We start from the raw sequence: 24,943 nt of genomic DNA on the forward strand, positions 1-24,943 counted from the left end.
CGCAAACACCAAAGTCCTCACTTTCGCAACGCGCGTCTTTCACCTTCGCAAGACGTTATGGGGCGAGCGAAACTGAGCGGTGATAGACTCCTCTTCTGTTTAATTTAACTTGACGCTAATTTACGTCCGCCTCTTCGAATGTACGCGCTTCTCTCGGTACCGACCGAGCACTTGCACCCAGCCAGAGTGTGTATAGTAATCTAATTATTTGTAGAAATAATGTTTTAGCATAAATTTTATGCACTAATTATGGCTGAAGTGGAACCGGTCTGCCAATCTGCCAGGGCCCGTGTGGGTTGTGGAATGCTTTCCTCAGTCTTCACCGTGTTCCGCTTTTCGGCACCGCTGCCGCTGGAATGCGTTCAAAGCGAGGCAGCAGATACAACAGTAAAAATAAAAGAAAAGGTGAGCAAGAACCTAATTAGATTGGCGCCGTTCACTTGACGACCGAAATTCAACGGTGAGCAGATAATGAGTACAGCCCTGTGAAAGGTATAAAGTGTCTCTTATCGCATCCTTGAGTTTGCAATTAAAGCGAAAAAAATGGAGTGCCAGATTCATCGCCTACTTGTCGAGTGTAACACGAGAGTTCCCACGCGTTGTCGCGCCCGCGCAGCTTAAGCTTTCGAGTGTCTGCACGCGAGGACAACTGCGCGAATGTCCTGTCCAATGTGCAAAAGCTCGTTAAAAGATAATAAATGACAGATGCACCGGCAGGCGATCGTACAATCAAACAATAAACTCGACTGCTGGGTCGTTTCGCGCAGATTAAACCTCTGTTGAAGTTCACCCTATTGTGTCAATTCAACGCCGAAAAAAAAAACAAACACACACACTCTTCGAAAAACCTCCGCAAAAACCGCAGGAATGCAGTTTGCAATCGGTCCGCATCGGTTGGCAACGAACCAACGGACGCAAAACCGCAAGCCATCATGAGCAAGGTGCCTGCTATCGCCTGCCTGCCCGCTCTACCTGCCGGACGGAACGGACGAAACAGAACGACACGTTGTTGGTCGGCATTAACAGAGGATGAAAAATCGATCCCGGAGCGAACAAACACGACACTTTTTCTTCATTCCAATCTCATTTATCACACGCCACATTCGAGTTGAGACTGTTCGAGTTAGCCATGACTCGCGTCGTCGTCGTCGAAGTCGGCCTCGACTTGATCTCGATGAGGGCGCGTAGGTGTCACAACACTCGCCAGCACAGAAGAATATGAAGCGCGACCATCGCCGTATCGGTTCTTGTTGAGTGGTTCTTCGGGTTGCCCAAAACAAGACTAAATAAAAAAAATAAAAGACGCACTAAGCCACTACTGAAAGAAGGCTCAAAACTGCTTTTATTACCCAGCCAGAGCCGGAGGAATGTTCGAAGAAACCATGTTCGATTCTTCTCCTCGTTTTTTTGTTGTTATTCTGCTATATTCGAGAATCGTTCGGCGCGACTGTGCCTCAGGTCTGAGGTCGAGTGGGAACGCGTTCACCGGTGATCACTAATGATGATCACCCAGAACACCCCGAAGGGTAATTCAGAGTGCAGTGACAGTACGGCGTATGGCGACCGTGTTTTTACTGACTGGAAGTTTGATTCACATGGAGTTATAGCTTGAGCTATTAAAAATGTAATGATATCGTCGAAAGCCTAGCAAAATAGAAAACAATGGATCCCCTTGACGGGCTGCCGACTACCATGTGCCGACGCGCAAGACAGGTCTCATAAAATCCTAGAATTACTGCGACCAGATCCTGACAGAATGAGCGCACGGTGGCGCGTGTCTGCCTGTCTCCTGCACTGACAGTGCGTAGGGCTGCCTATTTAAGTGGTTTAATTACCTTACCTTGTCCTTTTGCGTTTCGCTCGATCCCGAACCGGATTCTCGGATGGCATGATAAAGCGAAGAGAAGAACAACGATCGGAACGCCGATCGGGGTTTCCTGTGTGTCGTTTAATTGCATTTTAATTGACAGTCCACCTGTTGCAGTGGAAAACTGAAGCAAAAACTAAAAACAGGTAGATCGCCTGTCACGGCTGGAGCATATGGCGCAGAACTCGATCGGCGAGTTATCCGAGAATTTCGGCTCGGTGCATCAGTCATGCTAATCCTCACTTTACCCTGTGAAGAAAATGGTCTTTTGTTAACCGCGGGAATGAGTGCCGGTAGATTCCCATCACCGTGGTGGTGGCTGTCATCGACTGGATCTGGGAGCGAAAACATGAAATTTAATCAATCTTCAATGGCTAATGATGCCCGTTCGCGCCTGGGCCGAAGCTTCGCTTTGGTCACCGCGTGATCCACGATCAACCCCGCTGCAAAGAAGGCCGCAACGGGGCCGATGAACCAACAACAATGAAGGCAGAGAGCCGAAGCAGCGCGATCGCGAGGCTAATTGGAGCTTTTCATGGAAGAAAATTATCGTTATTAAAAAATACCTCCCGAAAAAATACGAGTTCGGCGTGAACAAAGAAAGATGATCGCATTTGATAGCGCTGCAGCAGACCCCGCCTAGACACGTGTACTAGATTCGTCTTGATCAGTTGTCAACCGAAGACAGTTGTCGTTTCCGCCGATTGATTCACTTCACAGAAGGAATCGTATTTCGTGCTTTCGGTCACTTTTTCGACTGAAACAAACGAATAAAGAAAACTCCAAATTTAGGATGATTGAGTAGCTCAGACGTGGAAGCAAAAAACACAAACCTTCGCAAATTACTATCGGCGATCGCGTCAAAGAGGAAACCTAGACCGAATCGATGGTTCAATGCAGAATAAAATAATAAGCGAATTGATCATAATGATATTTAATCACCGTAATCCACCAGCGTCCGTTCGTCCCGAACCTCGAAAAGGTTGGGGCAGGAAATCGCGTGTGGAGCGAAAATTAGTAGCGAACATAGTCGAAAACTGGACGCGAATTGTCTTACGGGCCAAAGGAATAAAAAAAAACAACAGGTAAACGACTCTCTAGACGCGGTGCCGATCGATGAAGCGAACAGTATAAACCAAAAAAAAAAAATAAACCTCATATCGGGACAACACGCAGCGCGATCATTCGGGGCGGAGTTAGGTTCGGTGTGGCCCAAAAGGTAGTAGTAGAAAGTCAGCTCGGACGCGGAACCGATCGCTCCGCCCGGTTGGATTGGCTATGGAAATCCCGCACAGCAGCTGTCCCTCTCGTGGGACTTCCGACGAATCGTTTCGTGACTGATGGAGATCACCTGCCGATCGTGTCAAATCTTTCTGAGTTAGATAAGTATCCTGAGAAGACGTCTTAAGTATTGATTCGAATTTTCGAGCGACGTCTTGCACGCAATTATCAAGGAAATTGCGTTTTGTTTAGCTACCAAATGTTTCAAGGGATTCCCGAATAAGTATTTTAGACGTAGAATTACGTGTCATATTAGTAGGGTGGCATACTAAAAAATCGAGAATGGAGTGAAATGACAGAATGACAAATGTCAAATGCTTATCAGTTTCTTATCACTGAACGGATTTTAGTCATTCTTATTTCATTGGATAGAGAATAAATTACTCTAGTTTAAAAGGGGGCCTAAATTTTATTACCATATGCAATTCACGTAAAGACCACGCACGACGACAAAATGTTAATGTGAACTCTCAGTGAAGGTGGAGCTTCGTAGACGACAGATTGAAAGAGAAAAAAAAACATTTCTTTACCATTTTCTATCCACAATGTTTCATCAAGTGGTAAGGGGCCATCCACATACCACGTGGACAGCTTTGGGGGGGGGGGGGTGGGGGTTTGCTAATGACAGTTGTCCACGGAGGGGGAGGGGGGGGGATCAAAACCGTTAAAAATCTGTCCACGTGGTATGTGGATGGCCCCTAACATTAACTACTTAAAATAAATGATTTCGGAGCGCTTAGAAGTGCCATTGGTGTTGCCACAAAAGTGTCACCCGACAAGTCTGTTAATTTTCTGGTCATTGCGGATTGTCAGTTGCATGTGACCTGGGATGATTCTCGTTCTCTTGTTATTGTTATTCCTAGCAGTTCATCTCTTTCAACTGGTTAGGCAAGAAATCATTGTAAACTTTCATAATAATAAGAACCATTCATTGTTACTAAGAACCGCTTGAAAAGTTACGCGGCAAGCATTTTCTAGCTTAAAATCTTAAGAGCTGTGCACTAAAAATTAAAACAAGTTCTCTTGCTCAAAATTGTCTCAAATATGTTTCAGAAATGTTACAGGAATGATTCAAAACTAATTCGAAGATGTTTGAAACATGTTTTGAATATGTTTCAGAAAATTTTCAATAATTTTCTAGAAATGTTTCAAAAACAACTGAAAAATCTTGAAACTTCCAGAAAAATATCTCAAAAGCGTAATTAAAATCTCTTAACAAATTTTGAAAAATGTTTTCATATAGGCTCCAAAATAACTCTAACTATTTCAAAAATATTTGAAAATGTCTTCAAAAAGTTCCAGTAATGTTCCAGAAAGGTTTAAACAATATGTTTTGAAACGTAAAAAATCAACGTCACAAAATTAAAAAAAAATATCTCAAGGAACAAAATTCAAAATTATTGCAAAAGTGTCATAATAATATTTCAAAAATATCGCAAAAAAAACTCAGAAATATTTTTTTTAAAGGCTCAAAAACGTAGGAAGAAAAATCAACGTCGCAAATATGTCTCGAGAAATTTCCAGAAATGTTACAAAAATAATTAAAATAAATAAGCGTCACAAAAAGGATTTAAAAATGCTACAGAAATGTGTAACAAATATCCCAAAAAATATTTTAAGAAATGTCTCAAAACGTTGCAAAACTTTTCAAAAACATATGAAGTGTGTTTCAAAAAATGTATCAATAACGAAGCAAAAAAAAAGAAGACGCAAAAATGCCTCAAACATGTTTAAAAAATTTAAAAAAAAATATGTTGCTGAAAAAACTCAAAAATGTTTAAAAAAGTTGAATAAATGTTACAAAAATATCTCAAGAATGTTGCCAGAAAAACAACGCCGGAGAAATGTCTCAAAAATGTTTCAAAACGTTTGTTAGTTGAAACATGTTGCAAAAACATCTCAAATATGTTATGAAATATGAAAAAGTTGCAGAAAGGTTTCAAAAAATCCCTTCAAAATATTTAAAGAAATGTCTCAGACACATAACAGAAAAAAAACAGGCGCAAAAATATTTCAAAATATGTCTCAAAAACGTAGCAAATAAATCAACATCGCAAAAACTTTACAAAAATGTTCCAGCAATGTTCCAGAAATGCTCCAAAAATTTATCCAGAAACGTTTCAGAAATATCTCAAAAATGTTAAAAATATATCTTATACAGTAAGGTCGATTTTGACGCGTTTTTTTACACGGGTTGCTTCCCTCCATTACTCAAAAACGGTGCAAGATATCGACCTCATTTCGATCACGTTTTTCGTTTTAGGCCCCGAGTGATCATATATCAGTTTTCAAAACAATTCACAATTTCAGGTGTAACTACTCAAAATTCAATATATCGCATTTTGGTCTCTAGTTTGGCCATTATCATATTCAAATGAGGTTTGAACGTTTTAGGACGGTTTTCTTCGTTATATATGCAACTCAAAAAAGTCGTTTTTTTTTTTTCAGCGGGCCCATACAAATTTGGAACACATCCCCCGCGTAAAAAACGACAATAGTGTGTATGTCTCAAAAGCGTAATAAGAATCTCTCACAAATTTTTCAAAATGCTTTCAAAAAGGTCCCGAAATAATTCTAAACAACCACACAAATGTCTCACAACGCGTGACAAAAATGTCTCAAACCTAATTCAAAAATATTCGAAAATATCTTAAAAATGTTTTATTTATGTTCCAGAAAAGTTTCAACAATATCTCAAAAATGTTTGAAAACGTAGAAAAAAAAATCAACGTTGCGAAAATGTCTCAAATATGTTTCATTATATGTTCAATTAGTGTTTTAGAAATAATACAAAAATATCTCAAAGATGTTAAAAAACTATTTCAAAAATGTTTCGAATGTGTTTCAAAAATATATTTGAAAATGTTTCAAATGCGTTTCAATTATGTTCCAGTATTGTTTTGAAGAAGTCTCACAAATGTTTCAAAAATAACATAAAAATGTCACGAAATAGGAATTGAAACATATAGAAAATAATTAAAAAATTGTTTCAAGAATGACTCCAGAATCACTCTAAACTACCTCATGAAGGTGGCATAAGTGTCTCAACAATATTTCAAAAATGTTGCAGAAATGCACAAATACCTCAAAAATATATTTAAAAAATGTCTTATAAACGTAGCAAGAAAAATCAACGTCACAAATATGTTTCAAACAATATTAAAAATATTTGAAAATATTTTAAAAATGTTTCAATAATCCAAAAATGTTTCAACAATATCTCGAAAGGTAGAAAAAAATCAACGTCACGAAAAAGTCTCAAATATGTTTCAATATAAGTTCCATTATTGTTCTGGATATAATAAAAAACTATCTCAAAGATGTTTAAAAAACATTTCAAAAATGTTTCAGATATGTTTCAAAAATATATGTGAAAATGTTTCAGATATGTTTGTTTGGTCCCCGTGGCTCTGTGGTTAGCGATGTTGTGATATCGGGTTCGATTCCCGATCGAGTCGAGGATCCTTTCGAGCTGGAAATTTTCTCGACTCAGCACTGAGGCACGGTGTATCGTTGTACTTATCCTACACATGCAAAATGTGCCAAAAACAATATCGATAACAAATTCTCTCAGCTAATCTAGTTGATCGAGACCGCTATTAGCCCCAAGGCTAAGCGTGCAATATTGTTTTTATGTTTCAATAATGTTCCAGAATTGTTTCAGAAATGTCTTACAAATGTTTCAAAAAATATAAAAAGTCTCAAAAAAGGAATTAAAACATGCCAAAAATTTTTAAAACTGTTCCCAGAATGATTTCTAAATCACTCTAAACTACCTCGAAAAAGTGGCAAAAGTGTTACCATATTTCAAAAATGTTGCAGAAGTGTTTCAAAAATATCTCAAAAATATTTTAAAAAATGTCTCAAAAATATTTTTAAAACATGTCTCAAAAGCGTAGTAATAAATATTGACGTCACAAATATGTCTCAAAAAAAAATCCAGAAATGTTACAAAATTGATTATAAAAACAAGCGTCGCAAAAAGGACTTAAAAATTATTCAATAATGTAATTTAATAATTATACCAAAAAAAATTCAAGAAATGTCTCAAAACGTAGCAAAAACAAAAACAACAACATTGCAAAATGTTTCGACATGACTATGAAGCATGTTTAAAAAAATGTATCAAAAACGAAGCAAAAAAATGCTGCTGTTCCAAAAAATTTTAAAAAATATTTGAAAAACGTTGCAGAAACATACAAATGCCTAAAAAATGTGTCAAGCACGTAGAAAAATAAATCAACATCGCAGAAATATCTTAAAAATGCTTGAAAAATTCTGCTGAAAAACTTCAAAAATGTTTTTACAACGTTGGAGAAATGTTACAAAAATATCTCAAAAATGTTTTGAAAAAGTTGCAGAAATTGAATGTGTTCAATTTCACCTCAAACATGTTTAAAAAAATGTTGCAGAAACGTAGCAGAAAAAATAAACAAATTGGCAAACAAATGTTTCAAAAATGTTCCAGAAATGTTGCAAAAATATTTCAAAAATGTTTAAAAATATGTCTCAAAAAGGTAGCGATTAAATCAACCTCGTAAAATTATAACAAAAATGTTTAAACAATGTTCCAGAAATGCTCCAAAAATTTATTCGGAAATAATTTAAAAATATCTCACAATGTTAATGTCCAAAAATCCATTGTTTCCTAAATGACTCCAAACTAACTCTCCACTATCTCAAAAACATGTTAAAAATCTCTCAAAAATATTTCAAAAATGTTGCAGAAACGTTTCAAAAAAATCTCAAATATATTTTGAAAAAAATGTTTCAAAAACAAAACCAAAATAACTCTTAATAATCTCCAACTTCCAACTTAAAAAAATGTTTAAAAAAGCAAATCAACGTCGCAAAAATGTCTCAAATGTTGCAAAAATATCTCAAAAATATTTTGTCTTGAAAACGTAGCTAGAAAAAATTTCCAGAAATGTTACAAAAGAAAAATTAAAAAAAAAAAGCTTCACAAAAAGGATTCAAAAATGATTCGAAAATGTTACAGATATGTTTGAAAAATAAACCAAAAAATTTTTAAAAAAATGTCTCAAAATCGTAACAGAAAAAAACAACATCGCTAAATGTTTCGAAAATATATAAAGTATTTTAAAAAAATGTATCAAAAACAAATAAAAAAAAAAGTCGCAAAAACATCTCCAACATGCTTCAAAAACTTTTGATAAACGTTGCAAAATATCTTGAAAATATTTTAAAAACGTTGCAGAAATATTGAAAAAATTCCTCAAAGGTGTTTGAAAAATGTCTCAAGCACATAGAAAAATATATCAACATCGAAGAAAAATCTCAAAAATGTTCCAAAAATTTAACAAAAATGTTGCTGAGAAACCTCATAAATGTTCTAAAAACGTTGCAGAAATGTCACAAAAATGTAGCAAAAAAAAAACAATTTTGTTAAATATTGTTGCAAAAATATCTCAAACATGTTTTGAAAAAGTTGCAGAAAGGTTTACAAAATATGTGAAAAATGTTGAAAAAAATGTCTCAGAAACGTAGCATAAAAAAACAAAGTCGCAAAAATGTTGCAAAAATGTTGCCAAAATGTTTCAAAAATGTTTAAAAATATGTCTCAAAAACGTAGCGAAAAAATCGGCGTCGCAAAAATGTTACAAAATGTTCTAGAAATGCTCCAAAAATTTATTCGGTTCATAAAAAAATTATTCGGTTCAAAAATATCTCAAAAATGTTAAAAAAATTTCTTAAAGATTTCTCTTGATCGTAGATAAAATATCTCAACAAATATTGTTTCCAAAATAATTCCAAACTAACTCTTTACTATCGCAAAAATAAGGCTCAAATATGTTCTGAAAAAATATCTCAAAGACGTAGCAAAATGTCAACGTCGCAGAAATGTCTCAAAAACAAAAACTGAAAAGTTCCAAAAACATCTTGAAAATTAAAAAAAAAGGTCTTAAAAATCAAATCAGCGTCGCAAAAATGTCTTAAATAAGTTTCAACAACGTTCCAGAAATGTTTTCAAAACATCTAATTTTTTTTCAAATTTCATAAGACTGTCCCTCAAGCGTAACTAAAGTATCTTACATATTCTGAAAATTGTTTTCAAAATGACTTCAAAATGACTTCAAAATAACTTCAAACAATCTCAAAAATTTCTCAAAAAGCTATTTCAAAAATGTTTGAAAATATCTTAAAAATGTTTCAATGATGTTTCAGGAATGTTTAAAAAATATCTCTAAAATGTTTTAGAAACTGTTTCAAAAACGCAGCAAAACCATCAACGCCACAAGAATGTCAAGAATTTGTGAAACATTTGACAAATGTCTCGAAAAAGTTTTATTAAATTTCTCAAAAAGCAAAAAAAAACGACGCAAAAATGTCTCAAAAACAAAAACAAAAATGTTCCAAAAATATCTCATGAATGTTTAAAAGAATGTCCCGAAAAGCAAACAAAATCCACGGCGCAAAAATGTCTCAAAAATGTTTTTTAAAAAATGTCTCAAAAGGCAAAAATAAAACAGACGTCGCAAATGAATTTTCTTTTTGAAAATATTCCAAAAATATTTGAAAAAATGTCTCTAAAACTCAAAATTGTTCCTGAAAAACTTCTGGTATGTGGCAGCATGACATCCCTCAGGATTTAGGCATAGATCTTGATGATCTTATCCACTAAGTTCAGGGGGCCGTACCTGGATAACCACTTCCACACCATAATGATTGTTCCTCTATGCTTGAATGTCTTCATGGTATGCTGTGGCGTTTAAGTGCAGATGCTTCGGCGACAGCATCGGAACGTTCCGGAGGCTTTTACCGCCTGGCCCCTGCTTAACCAGCCTCCGCTAAACTCTCCGGGAACTCACGGACGAGCTCGATTCGTCCCGGATTTATTGTCGAGGCTTTAAAGCGAATGTTTTTGAAGGTTCTGATTGTTCCAAGTACTCTGAGATATCACGTTGGCTGTTGCCTGTCTTAGCCATTTTGTGAATGGCCACCCGCTGTGTTTTCGTGCAATTATGGGCGTGACCCATTTTTCGTTACCTACAACTAGAGTTTGAGAATTTCAACCTTGCACACTTCTTGTTTAAATGATAAATACTTACCAGGGTTCGAAAAACAATCACACTTTCGAAACGAGGAACTGGTCCCAAATTTTGTCGCACCAGTATTTAACTGTCTTGCTTGAACGGTTTGCTTTGATTGCGTTAAACTTGCGATTTTCAGAGTTGTCATATTAGTATCAGTGCTCGCCGCTAGATTTCGCATAAACTGTGTTTGAATGGGCGTTTTAAAGCCAGTTCGACTTTTTTGCGTTAGAGTTTGTTCAACACTGTAAGTTTCAACGAAAAATGAAATAAAATTAGAAGGTTAAAAAATCGGGTTATGATTTGGGTTTCACAAGGTGCAACGTTTATATAATGACAGATTTCAAATTTTAAAAAAAAGATTGTAGATAAATTATTAAAAATTTATAAATTGAAATTTATGCCTTATTTCGGCTTTCAATTTTTGGATCGAGATTGCGAAAGTGCGAAATTCTAATTTTATATTTCAGACATTTGGACGACGGAAAACGATTCTTAGGATTTTGGTTTTAGATTTCAGATTTGTGATTTCGAGCATTGGTTAGATATATTTGGAAATTTAAACAAAATCTATACTTAAGTGCCACAAAATAGGGAACTTTTTTCAAACGAATAATGGAGCGAACCATTCAAAATAGCCCAAAAATTTCACTTTATCGGTCACTAGCGTAAACGCTCGTCGAATGACACCCTGCGATAATACGTGATGGTTATCGACGATTTAACTGCTCATGTTTCAATCGAAGCTCACCACCAGACTAGCTGGAAGCTCCCCAAACCCGACTTACTGCAGAAACAGGTCTCTTTTATCATCTCCCCAAATATTTATTGTGACCGGAGTTCGACGTTTATTTGCCACAGCCAGTGCTGCGCGCGGTGCGTTGACAGAATAAAATCCACTCCGATCCGATGGGAATCACATCGCATCAAGATTTACGACACTCAGCGGCGGCGGCGGCGGTGGTCGTAAGATTAGCAAACTGGATGCCGGCCGCCTGCCCGGTCGTTCGCTATTTATGCAAATTTTCAGCGCTACTTCAGACTTGAAAATCCTTCTTGTCTGCGATCAAATCAAAGCTACGCCTACGCACCCACTTGGAATGACAATCACTTCATCCGCAGCAGCAGCAGCAGCAGCAGCAGTTCGTCGGTCGTGTTCGACCCCGATCCTGAAGAGGTAACGTAACCTTGCCGCGCCGGTGCATTTCCGGTTGCATTCGGAGTTCGGCTGGATGTCGTTGTCGAGAAAGCAGATTGCAACGAGAGACCAAGCGCGCTAACTGGGCCGGCAACTGAACTTATAGTTGTAATTTAATCCAGCTCCGAAGAGTTCCGAATCATCGTCATCATCATCATCATCATGCCACTAAACAGGGAAACGAAGTTTAAGGCATAATGAAATTTACGTAAATATTCATCTCGCAGAACGGCCGTCAGGGTCGCCATTAAATCAAGCGGTCGATGGTTACTGTGAGCTTTTTTTTCGCACCGAAATAGTTTTCATCTCCCGTGTTGGTACTATTTTAGAGGCTGACGACAGCTCTAAGATGATGATCTCAGATTGCTGCGCTTTGTTTGTGGTCAGTTTGTGGCACTGATAGTGGCTTGTATTGAAAAGTTTTTCGGAAAACCACATCAAGGCGCCGCAGGCGATTACCAATGGCAGGATACCTTCACGAGAGGATGTTGTAATTTACGAAAACGTACCCTTGAGTGCGTCCATCGTAAATTCCTGTTTGATTTGCGCCAGTTATCGCCCGGCTGGTGGGAAAAGCCAAAACAGACCTGCTAGCAAAAGGCGCTACCGCTTAATATTATTATTACTTTTGCGGTTTCCAGTGCCGACTTTGATTGCTTGGGTCAGGCTTTGCGGTGAACAAACTGCGTCTATACAGATCCAAGGAACCTGCGTGAACAGCACTATAATTATACGTTGTAATGTAATGGTTTATTGGCGGTTCCGAGCCAATCTTCGTTTGCACGTTCTGCCCAGTTACGACCGGGACTCCGTTGGATGCACTTTTGTCGCACTGCCAGAAGTGAAACATATTCTAATAAAATGCATCCCTAATGAGCTTGACGGTCTAGCCAGCAGGCTTCGGGACGAAGAATGCGAGCAGGATCCAGCCCTCAGCAAAGTAATCGATGCAGCGAAGTAGAGATAAAAATGGCCTACTGTCATTTGCGGCGCAGCGGAATCAAACTCGTTTTTCGGAATGCACAAGCTGGCAGTCCAGTCCAGGTGCACGAGTCGTCTCCGGTGCACCTGACATCCCGGTACCCGTTGAACATTAAAACAAGTCACTCCAGACTTTTCAGCCCAGCACTAAAAGAAGAAAATCATGCGATTCAATTAAACTCGCCGGAACCACGAATTTTCCACCGAAAAAAAAAGTTAGCAATTAGAGTAAAAAACACACACAAATTGTGCAAGCATTGCTATCGTCCCTCACTCCGCTCGCCATTTGGTCTTTCGAACTTATTGAAAATTTGCCAAAAAGAACCCGATGAGCGCAAAGAAAAGGTGAAGTGAATATCATTATGATAATTAGTTCGCTTTTCTTCTCCGCACACCATTCGAGCGATTATTTTCGCTGCTTGGATCGGGATGCTGACTGCTGGTAGCGCGGTCCATTCCGGGCTGCCGTGGAGTGTATCCTTTACTACTTCGCTTTAATAACAGTAATTACGAGCGGTTGAAAAATTTTATATTCATACTACAATTTTGGTGTGCGCGCTCTTGTGCTCAAAATTTGCCATTCCAAAATCGGACCGGTAAAAAGGTGCGGAGGGAGATGGGAAAAAAAAACAAAGCAAAACACGACAGACGCTGGTCGGAAAGCGCATGTTGCTTATAAATTTTCGAGGAATTCATCATCATTCGGCGGCAGAAGTAGCAGCCGTGCGTTGTCTGACCGGTCATCTTGGTTTTATCATTACCTTGATTTTGCTTTGCTCTTCCGTTCGACGTCTGCTTTTGCGTGTCGAGTTCGCAGAGGCTGCGGAACAACTGGACTTTTGGAAAAATGGCAAAATATTGCTGATCTGATCCCTTTCCACAGGGTATGACATCTTGGAACACTCGCGCACTTGAAGTGGCGAAAAATTTTCTCATCGACATGACTTGTGCTGCAGCGTCGGCTACAAGTGACGAACCCTTTTCCCTGCCCGACGTTCAACACGGTCAACAGGTTCATGCACCTTACGCCTAGTAGGCTCTGACATGCCCGCCCGTCATATCTTGGCCAACGAGATCACGAACTTTTGCACTCTCGCTCGTTCTCGTACGGTTTTCGCCTGCTGTGATGTGATGACGATCTTTTCCGTTTGCTCAACATGTCGGACTCCGAAGCGCCCCTTGTTGTTTGCATCACGCACCGTTCGATGGCCGATGGCCGCGTGGAGGAATATCTGGGTAAACATGGGGGGATGCATGATTTATTTAAACTCGTTATTGCCTTTGCAGCTGGCGCGCGCAGGAAAAGGCTCCCTTTGCATTACTGAAAAAAAAAAAATAAACGAGAACATTGCCATCGCGTCGTCTTCAGGAAATTGGAATGTTATTAAATGCGGCCGGCGGTAGCCTCGGGGATCGAACCGTTCTGTCCGTTCCGTAGCAGCAGCAGGACGTTGACCGACAGGATTGCAGGCAGATGGTGATTCGGTACAGCCAGCGGCAGACTTTCGAAATTCGACCGATCGAGAGACCGTGAGAAACCGGGCCTAAAATGTCATTCGAATCTGTCACCAATTAAGCCGTTCGTTCATGTGCCCGAAACGAAACGAAACGACGATAAAGTGCCACTTCCGGTCGTATTTCCATTTCCTCTCCGGTTCCCGTCATCAGCTACACTCCCAAATTTACATAAGCAAACGGGGCCTTCCCCGTTTGTAAAGGTAAACATATTATGGGTTCCGATCTCCCGCGCATCGGACAAGTACGCAAAAGTCACAAGATAGTCGAAGCGATTGTTTAGCGGGGAAAATAAAAACGAGAGCTCGTAGGAACCGTTTTGTTGCCTTTTCGGCACGTTTGTCGCCAGACGTGATCAACAAGAAGGGACGACGACGACGTGGAACGTCAATCCGTTTTGAAAGGTCTTTTTTCCGAAGCGTCGTTTGTTGTGTCTATTATGTGTCGGAGTACCGGAGCGATAGAGTGTCTGATATCATTTGCATAAATAAATACGCACACTCATGTGCCTGCTTAGGGGGGGGGGGGGGAGGGGAGGTACGCTTAGTCTTCATCGCCGCCAGTAAAGTTAACCGGTGCTGGAGCAAATGTTAGTTTATCGTCATATCCAACAACAGCACATGATTGCAGCGGAAATCTTTCGTCAGCGTTCCAATATCAAATGCTTCTGAGTATGTAGATAAAAATGTGCAAAAATCTACGACTATTAAATAAATAATTTAAGATCTGAATTGTGATTTCAAAATGACTAATACAAATTTCGAAAAAAAACTGTACAACTACAAGAGTTAAAATATTGCATCAAATCCAAAAACGGTTTTCCGTCGTCAGAATGCCGGAAATGTTTGATCTAATTTTTTTTTTTTCACAATTAGACAATTTAGGGTAGGGAACATATTCTAAGCAGCTTTAGGAACCGCCTGGGTATTCAGACGAAATCCTCAAAATGTATTGGGTGAAATTCAAACAGAAGTATATCAATCTGTTCTCTATCTTTTTCTCTATCAGAACTTGTTTCCAGATTGTAGAACTAAGTTATCAAACGTTAACAATAATCATTTAAAGTTACCAATCGAGGGACATTATTCCAATCACCCCGAACCTATTTTAAGCAGTTTTCATCTGTTTTGCAGACGTTTTTTTAAGCACCCGAAGTGGCTCCTGAATGGCTGCAATATAGGTCGATTTGTTTTGAATGGTGATTATTCACAGATTGCTTTGTGATTCACGGTATTTCTTATATTCGTATGACAGCTACACGGAAAACAAAATCTACCCAACCGGTGGGTACAAACTACTTGAAATGATGTAAATATTATACAACTTACGTGTTGGGTAATTTTGCAATGCGAATGCTGAGTCATGTCAACTCAATAGATTTTAAACATGCTCTCACTCAATGGCGGTGTTTTGATATAAAACCAACGTTGAGTAGTTTGAACCCAGCATTGGATGAAAAATCAAACTGGTTGAAAAATTGAAAACCCGAGTGATGAAATTGATTTCGTGAAACTGGCAAAGATTTGTGAATATTGATAGTTTTGGCACTGAGTTGGTGATTTTAAGTGACGAACGGTTTATGTGAATCTGTTTGTTAATAGAAGCCGTCAATTAAAAACAAGATTAATAATGATTTGTGAGAATGGAGCTGAAGCGGAGGCACTTATAGAGAAAATTGATGAAGCCAGTGATCGCAAGTTGGAAGGTACTTGAATAAATATTGAGATAGATTTTATAGATTGTTTTTCAATTAAATTTTATTTTCAAATAATATTAGTTCAATCGAATCAAACCATCCAAGATAAAGTATAAAAGAGTGAACTCGACGTTGAGCATTTTTGACGTACTAATACACTTAGTGCTATACACCTACTATTAAATTAATCTACAATTACTCAAAATTGGCTTCCTGCACCGAATGACTCCGTTGAGTGAAATCGACATGAATTTGGGTACTTTTCGTTTTCCGTGTAGGCAATCAAAGTTTTCGTTTCCATCATTGAAATTGTAGATATTGATATTGAAATTCAGGAATTTGAGGCCTGCTTTCTTCTACTGATTGAAATAGGCGCCACTGCCGTTCCTTACCCTAAATCCTAAATTTTCTGATTCGAATCTGAAAGTGATAACCAAAAATCGGGAGCCACAAATCCACATTCAAAAAAAAAACTTCACATCGTCAATCTTATAGCGAATTTCTTTATTCCACGGGGTTAGTGCCAACTTTTGGGTGGAATAAAAAAACGATCTCGATCTACGATCTAAAGCCTTGCGTTGGTGTGCGTGTGACCATGTGCAATGTAAACATAAATAAGGCAATCCACGAGACAGTTGCGATCAGCTGGTTTCAGTCTGTTTTCAACTTATGACAGCTTTACGTATATTCGATCGGTCGCAACTTGGATGCAACTCGGATCCAGAAGCGTGAAAAACAAATGTTATCCGATCGGAAGCTTTTGTATTGCGGATGCCAATCCTAAATACAATAATAACAAATCATTTTTGATATTATTGCCGACATTAAAAGATTTCTGTTTTGATCGTGTTTTGGTTTTGCAGCTTGAAAAACAGCAACAATAATAAACGTGCAAGCATTAATAAGCCACCCGTGGACTGCCTTATGCTGTCAAAATACTTTTTTCCATCCCGCCATCTCTGCTGCATCCCGCCAATACCTTTGCTGCAGTAATTATTTCTTCTCTGCGTTCCATGATTTCAATGCACAGAAGACAACACATTTTTCTTTTGTTTTCAGCATCACCCGCGTGTTATGACCGTTTTGACAGATACGATGTAATACAGATACGATGTGAACCCACTCGCAAAACTGACAAAAAACACAGTGCGAACCTGTCTGTTTTGCAGGCGCTTCCAGGTCAAAACTAGGTCAATATCGAGCGAATAAAGAAGGGTTTTGAAATTTTGTATATAGGGATTTTAGGGGCCGAGAAAGGTGACTAAGATAGTTCAAGACCCCTTCTTCTACTGGAAGGGAGGAGTCCCATACAAATGAAACACAAAATCATGCAAATCCCGAAAACTAACCAAGCAAATGGAACTAAATTTGGCAAGTGGATGTTTTCAGGAGTGACAAATATGTCCATATTGGTTCGACACCTACCCGTTTTCTGGAACACATCTCAAAAACCAACCGAGTAAATGGAACCAAATTTGGCGGGTGAATGTTTTTAGGGGTAACAAATATATCCATAATGGTTGGACACCCCTCCCTCCTCCATAAGAGAGGGGTCCCATACAAATGAAACACAAATGCCGCACAGATCGAAAACCAATCAACCAAATAGAACCGAATTTGGCAAGTCAATGTTTTTAAGGGTAACAAATATGTCCATAATGGTTCGACACTCCTCCCTCTTATGTATGGGAGGGGTTTCAAACAAATGAAACACAAATTTCTGCACATTTCGAGAAATAATCAAGTAAATGGAACCAAATTTGATATGCTGAGGTTTTTGAGAGCAAGAAAAAATTTCGACTCCAGACGCCATCGTTAAGTTAAAGAAGGAAACTTCCGGTTTCTGTCTCAAAATACCATTTTGATATCCAAGATGGCGACTTCCGGTAACTGGAAAACAGCCGAAAATGATCAAATACCACCCAACCTGGGTGATTCTTTAACCATAATGACGCTCAGAGACCAGAAATTGTCTCCAAAAGCCATTTTGAAATCCAAGATGGCGACTTCCGGTTTTTGAAAAACAGCGGCAAATGACCAAATACCTTCCAATATGGGTGTTTCTTTAACCAGAATGATGCTCAGAGGCCAGAAATTGTCTTTAAATGCCATTTTGAAATCCAGATGGCGACTTCCGGTTTCAGTAAAACAGCGGCAAATGACCAAATACCACCCAATATGGGTATTTCCGGAATCGTAATGATGCACTCAGACATTTTGATTTGCAAGATGGCAACCTCCGGTTTTTGGAAAAAAAGCCAGAAATGGTAGATTCCCATCCAATATGAGTTTCTCCGCAACCAGAATGATGCACAGAAGCTAAAAATCGATCACAGATACCATTTTGAATTCAAAGATGGCGACTTCCGGTGACTGGAAAAGGGCAGAAATTGTCTCAAAAAGCCATTTTGAAATCCAAGATGGCAACTTTCGGTTGCTGAAAAACAGCCAAAAACGGCCGATTTCCATCCAATATCGACCATAGATACCACTTTGAATGGTAAGATGGCAACTATTGGTAAACAGCCGAAAATAACCGAATTCTACTACATATGAATATTTTCGTAATCGAAATGATGTATAGAAGCCAAGCATTGACCCTGGACACCATTTTGAATTCGAAAATAACCACTTTCAGTTGCTGGGAAACAACGAAAATAACTGAATACCACCCAATATGAGCATTTCCGAAATAGAGGTGATGTACAAAAGCCAAAAGTCAAGGATGTTGTCATTCCGTTGAAACCAATCATTTCAAACGATGTACACAAATCGCAAGGAATAAATGAATTTAAAATGTTAAAAATTATCAAATTAAACACAAAAATAGGCGGAACGAAGTTTGCCGGGTCAGCTAGTGTTTTAATAAATTTGGAGATCCCCTGAGGAAGGCCAAGTCCAAAGGTCGAGACGTCGGACATGAAACAGAAGAATTCCGAACTAAGCTCCCCCTTGACGTTCTGAACAACTTGTTTAAAGACTGCAGCTTTCTACAGGGTCACAAAAAAAATCCGGTCAAACAGGAAAATCTCAATATTTCAAAGAATAAGAAGAAAATCTGAATCTGGCTTTCATAGCTTTATTCAGTAACTCATAAAGATACTTCACAGACGATATCTCGGAATTACACCACCTTTCTCTGATCGAACCAGCTTCAGACGTCTCGGAAAGTCGTCGCAAGCGGCGCGCACGTGCTCCATCGGCATCTCGTCCCAGATTTTCGTGATAACTCGCTTGAATTGCTCCAAATGTGTTATTTTATAGTCGTTCAGCTTCGACATCATGTATCCCCACACGAAATAATCCAGTGGATTCAGATCCGGAGACGACGGAGGCCATTCATTTTTCGAAATGAAATCGGTCAAGTTTTCTTCACACCACGCCTGAACAACCTTTGCGGTGTGGGATGGGGCGCCATCTTGCTGGAAGCAGTAGTAATCGTCTTCAAACAATAGCTCAGCTTGAGGCAGAACATTTTTATTCAAACCAGGTCCAGGTAGTACGCTGCGTTGATTTTGACCCCTTTATTGATAATAATAAGAGCAGTTTACCTCTCTTGCAAATGGCTCCCCAAACCATCACTGAGGTCTTATTTTGGAACCGGGAAACGTTCAGCTTGTCCGCAAGAGCTTGCTGGAGGCTCACACTTCAAACTCGATCATTTTGGCGATTGACTGTTTGCTCCAAAACGAACAGCTCGTCCGTAAAAATAATCTCATCTGCGCGCCAACCGAGCAACTTCCGCGACCGTTGGTACCTCTTGTCCTTTGTAGCTTTGGTAACCCCATGAACCACCTTTTTTTTTGTACGATGTAAGTTTAAAATCCTTGCGCAGAAGCAGGCGGATTGATTCTCGGTTCATTCTAAGGTTCCTGGCCAGCTTCCGTGCAGATTGGGCGGGATTCCGGCGAATCCGGTCTCGTATAATCTTTTTCAGCCTTGGAGTTCTCACAGACCTTGGTCGTCCAGATCGTGCCTTGTCCTCGGTGCCTCCGGTCTCAAGGTACCGATTTATGGTCCGGTACACGAATTTCCGGTTGATTCCGAGCGGTTTTAGGTGTTTGAATATGTGTCCGGGTTTGTACCCTCTCACATATTCAGCGATAACAGCTGCTCTTAACCCTTTCCCGCTCATGGTGACTCTAAAGCACCAAGAATTATGATCATCATATCTTGACATAAAATAGTTTGTTGTGCTTACGATTGTTCCATAAACTTTTATATGCTGCCTCAGAGCATCAGTGGGAATTTTCTTCAAAATACTACAGTTGACAGTGATTTTAGTTAGTCTACAAAGTGTTCAGCTTGAATTTTCTCGTGAAGCTATAAATTTTAATGATAAACCTTGTGAGCGGGAGAGGGTTAACTCTGCCATGGCTCACAACTCAATGTAAACAAACTGCACAGAAACGAAACTCTGCCACTTTGGGCAGCAAAGTTAACCCTTTCATTTGACATATAGATGGCACCAGAGAGATGCAACGTGTAGGCTGCAGGCGACCCCAAAAAAGTGTGACCGGACTTGTTTGTCACCGTGTAAGTAGTTGCTGAATTTCGAAACAAACGTTGCACTAAATGAAAGATGAACAACCATCCTGAAGACGGCAGTTTTCTAATATATCAGATTAACGTGATAAATTAAGTTCAAAATATGTACCTAATAAACAACTCGAAAAAAAAATAGGTTCGAAATATTCGAAACGCACGCGAGCGCACGCTTACGCCATGTTGCGGCTGAATTCCAAACCACACTGTTCACCAACCACAAGCTTTTGATCTCCAGAACAACTTTGCTTAAGATTCTAACGCTCTAGGTTGCCGGAAAGAGTGACATAAATCTGCCCAATTTTTTCACGAATACTTGTGAACTATCTATTAATCAGATTGTCTGATTCGAAGTTCACTATCTTAAACCAGTTATGATTACGTCTGGCGTTCCATGAGGAATTCGATATCTATAACATTTAATTTTTGTTTGGGAACGGAGAACTTGTGGTCAAGTTCTGCATAAATTCGAGAAATTGCAGCGAAATTTTCTCACCTTCAGTATTTTTTTTTTGCGCAAGAACCTCACGGTCGGCACGATTCCAATCGAAGCGAAGCTTCTTCCGCCCGAAACAGGTGTTGAGCCGGCCCGACGCGTCGTCCATCCGGCCATTCATCACCCTTAGGTTATTCGATCCAATCGCAACGCAACCTATTTACACATCACATATGCGCGTAGAGATAAAACGCTCCCCATTCATTCAACAATTTAAACGTTTACCCGTCATTCAATTCTAATTCCGCTTGTCCTACGTACTTGTGCTTCACCTGATAGCAGTCGGGTTGCGGCTGGTTTGCTGCGATGTGTCTTAAATTTCCTACGACGACGACGACGACGGCGTCGTTGTCGACGGCAACGGGTGGTAACAAATTGTTTCGACATACACACTCACATGCTCGTGGCTTCACATGCCGCCACCGCGCGCGTCGCCCTCGTCACGACCCATTGCAAAAAGGGCAAACACGTTCGGCTTGCTGCTGCTGCTGCTGCTGCTCACTCAGGTGATGGCGGAGGTCAAAATGTTCCTAATGTGGGCTAATTTGGCGCGCACTTAGGCCGTAAGTGCGCGGAGATTTTCCCTGGCCGCGTGTGTGCTGTGGATCGATAGCACAGGAAGCGCAACCGAAAGGAAATCTTTCCTAAGGTTTCGGCGAAAGCCTGCTGCTGCTGGTGCCGTCCGAATGCCGATGCCGGTGGGGGTGGAAAATGGGAAACATGTGTTACGGAAAACGGCCAGCGCATTGATTAACTGCCGGGCCCGAACTTGACCAGTTGGCTGGCGGTGCAAGCCATCCATCATTGGCTCTAGGTTTTTGCCTTTTTCGCTGTGTTTTTGTTGTTTTCGTGGCAGAATGCCCGCGCGGTCGGAGGCTAGGCGGGAAATTAGTTGCAATTTCGTTGTATTTTGTTCAATTTTTGCTACGGGCTATTAGCAGAAAAGCTTTTTTCGTTATTGGAAGGAATGCAAGAGTGTACAATTTACTCATTTCCGACAGTGCTCGCCTCCGTTCACGCTGAGAAGGAAATGAAAATTGGTAGCTGCCCGGTTGAACCCGGTTTTCCTTCCCCCTTTCCACCATCCGATCCGATGGTAGGTCACAGGTGCGAAGTAGGAGGGTTAACGCCTTTTGCGAAGGAGCACTCACCACTTCACTCTATTCGTGCAGAACGGAACAGGGCGGAAATTGCATTACACTCAGGATTTATTAAATTTACCCGCCACTTTGTAATATATTAGCGGCACGTTTTTTGAAGTGATGTGCCTTTGGTTGAGAAAAATGGTGCTGGCAAACTAATGACCGGTTGTTCTGGCTGTTCTCACTTGCTTCCTGTCTCATGCGGAGATGGAAATCAATTTCTTGAGTTTAGAATTCCACCGAAGAGACCACCCAGCTGGAATTGCGTAGTGCCCACGTAAATAACATACACGTAATAGTTAGTTTTACCCGCAATAAAAAGCGAAAACAAAAGAAAATAATTGTTTTCTATTCGTAGCCCCGCAGGAAACGCGAATCCCTCAAATTGTGAATACCGCGCGGGGCCGGCAGAGCAATTCAGGTATTAAAAAAACACAAAGCCAAGATAAACTGGCAAAATCAGAACCAAGCAATGGGTCATTAAAGTCGTTAATCTCGAATAAGTGCTTCCGGAGATAGGCCGAAGATCGCCAACCTGTTTTTCCCCGTTTGTTGTTTTTTTTCTCATCTCTCCAACTCTCGGTCCGGCTTTTCCTTCGGGCTGGAACGACGTCAATGGATGGTGAGGCAAAACCGCTGCTCTGTTTACAGATCGGACACAGGGCGAAGAACGCGCCGCGATGGGTCATAAAAATGAATAGTGTTGCCCTCTCTCTAGCCGCGCGTTCCACGGGAAACGAAACGAAACGAGGGGGAAGCATTATATTCGAGCAACCTGCTAAACAGTCGCACTGAAGAAAAGTAGAAGGAAAAAATAGCGCATCCTCCGTGCAATTCTATTCAGTGCTATTTAGTGTGTTTAGTAAAAGTAGGCAGCCAGCAGCAACAGCAGCAGCCGCAGAAGCTCTCTATAAAACTGGTAATAAATCTGTACGATTCTGCTTTGGTAGTTGCCTTTGTTAACCTGGCGGACATTTACTAGCCTGGTCTGGCTTGGCTTAATCCTGTTTGACTAAGAAGACGGTAGAATTCAGAGACTCCCAGCAAACCAGCGGTGGCAGGTGCACAATGGTCCAGAAACCGAACTGAGACGTTTATACGGCATTTTGAGAAATATTTTAGAGATTTTGCAGACATTTTTCGTCTATTTTTGAGATATACCGAGAGAATTCTGGACATATTTTTACTTTCTGTTTTTCTAACTTTTTTTTATTATTTTTCAGCTACTTCTTTTTATTTTATTTCTAACATGTTTGACATCATCGTCATTTTTGTATCATTTTAGAAACATTATTGAAAAATTCAAGAGAGGTATTTTACGTATCTGAGACACTTTTTTAGGCATTTTGAGACATTTTTGAAACTTTTTTAGGTCATATCGTATTTGTAAATTTTGAATATTTCTAGATCTTTTCAAAATATTTCTGTAACATCTTTGAAACATTATTCAGACATGTTTGAAACATTTCTGGAGCATTTTAAGGAAGTTTTTGTAACGTTATTATCTTGCAACGTTTGTAAAACATTTGTTTAACAATTTATGAGATAATTTTGTAACATTTCTGAAACATTTTTTGAATGGTTTGAAACATTTTTGCGACGTTTGTTTTTTACTATGTTTTTGAAACATTTGCTTAAACAGTTTTGAGATATTTTTTAATCTGTTTTGAAACAATTTTGAAACATTTTTCTTTAAACATTTTTGGAATATTTTAAAAACATTTATGTAACATTTCGAAAACATTTTTGAGACGGGGTTGATTTTTTTTTGTTTTACGAGAAATTTGTTGATTTTTTTGACATGCTCGAAAATTTTTAGAACAGTTTTTTACTACGTATTGAGACTTTCTTAAAATATTTTTAAGATATTTCTGAAACAACTTTGCAACATTTTTGAAACTTATTTGAAACATTGGACATTTTTGAGATAGTTTAGAGTTGTTTTGGCTACAATTTTAGGTTTTCGAGATATTTTTTTTAACATTTCTGGAACATTATTGAAACATTCCGAAAACATCTTTAAGATATTCCTGAGATATGTTTCGAATATTTTGAAATATTTTTTAATTTTTTATGGAACATTTGTTTAAACAGTTTTAGGTTATTTTTTAATCTATTTTGAAACAGTATTAGAACATTTTTCAAACATTTAAGACAAATGCAAATTCAATCCTCTTTCAAATACTAGGGAGACGTTTTTCGGCTATTTCTAAAACATTTTTGCGGCGTTTTTGCTACGTTTTTGAAACATTTTTTCAAACATTTTTGGAATATTTTGAAAACATTTATGTAACACTTCGAAAACATTTTTGAGACGTTTTTGTGGGGATGATTTTTTTTGTTTTACGGGAGATTTTTTTAAACATTTTCGAGACATGCTCAAAAATTTTTTAGAACAGTTTTTTACTACGTTTTGAGACTTTCTTAAAATATTTTTTAGATATTTCTGTAACAACTCTGCAACATTTTTGTTACATATTTGAAACATATTTTAAACATTTTTGAGATAGTTTAGAGTTATATTGGCAACAATTTTAGGTTTTCGAGAATTTTTTTTAACATTTTGGGAACATTATTGAAACATTTCGGAAACATCTTTGAGATATTTTCAAGATATGTTGCGAACATTTTTGAGATATTTTCAAATTATTCATGGAACATTTTCGAAACATATTTTAACCCTCTAGTGCCAATTGCCGCTTTTAGACGGTCGTCAGTTGAACTTCTACCTCTTAGGCTTTCATTAAATACTTAAAAAATATTTATAAGGATTCATAGTAATTTTTTCGAAGTCCGTCTAAAAATTAATTTGGGCACAAGAGGGTTAAGCTTTTTGGCGAGATTTTTGAGACATTTATGAGGCATTTTTGATATTTTTATGATATTTTTTGGATTTTTATTGATTTTTTTTGCAACATTTTTGAGACATTGTTTTAAATATTTTTGAGATATTTTTGAAATATTCCTGGTATATTTAGGAAAAATTTTTGTAAAAACTTCCGAAGCATTTTTGAGACACTTGCGGCGTTGATTACGTTTGCTTTTTGCGACATTATTTAATTATTTTTTAGATATATTCAAAACTTTTTCGGAACATTTATGAAATATTTTTGGGGCGTTTTTAAGATATTTTTTGTAACGGAACATTTCTAGAACATTTTTAAAACATT

The 24,943-nt window shown here is 38.7% G+C and overlaps 1 protein-coding gene and 1 long non-coding RNA gene across 2 annotated transcripts in view; one reads left to right on the forward strand and one right to left on the reverse strand.

Moving 5' to 3' along the window:
* Positions 1 to 24,943, forward strand: part of LOC129730552 (uncharacterized) — a 78,205-nt gene that overhangs the window by 10,600 nt on the left and 42,662 nt on the right. The gene's annotated exons all lie outside the window — the stretch shown is intronic.
* LOC129730675 (uncharacterized) overlaps positions 9,769 to 24,943 on the reverse strand; it is a 55,308-nt gene continuing 40,133 nt past the window's right edge. The window contains exons 2-3 of the long non-coding RNA XR_008728905.1: positions 10,219 to 10,445; positions 9,769 to 10,162 (exon numbers count right to left, since the gene is read on the reverse strand). This is a non-coding gene — a long non-coding RNA (uncharacterized LOC129730675). The remainder of the gene's footprint in view (positions 10,163 to 10,218; positions 10,446 to 24,943) is intronic.

Source organism: Wyeomyia smithii, chromosome 1, assembly GCF_029784165.1.
Source record: "Wyeomyia smithii strain HCP4-BCI-WySm-NY-G18 chromosome 1, ASM2978416v1, whole genome shotgun sequence".
Taxonomy (NCBI): Eukaryota; Metazoa; Arthropoda; class Insecta; order Diptera; family Culicidae; genus Wyeomyia; species Wyeomyia smithii.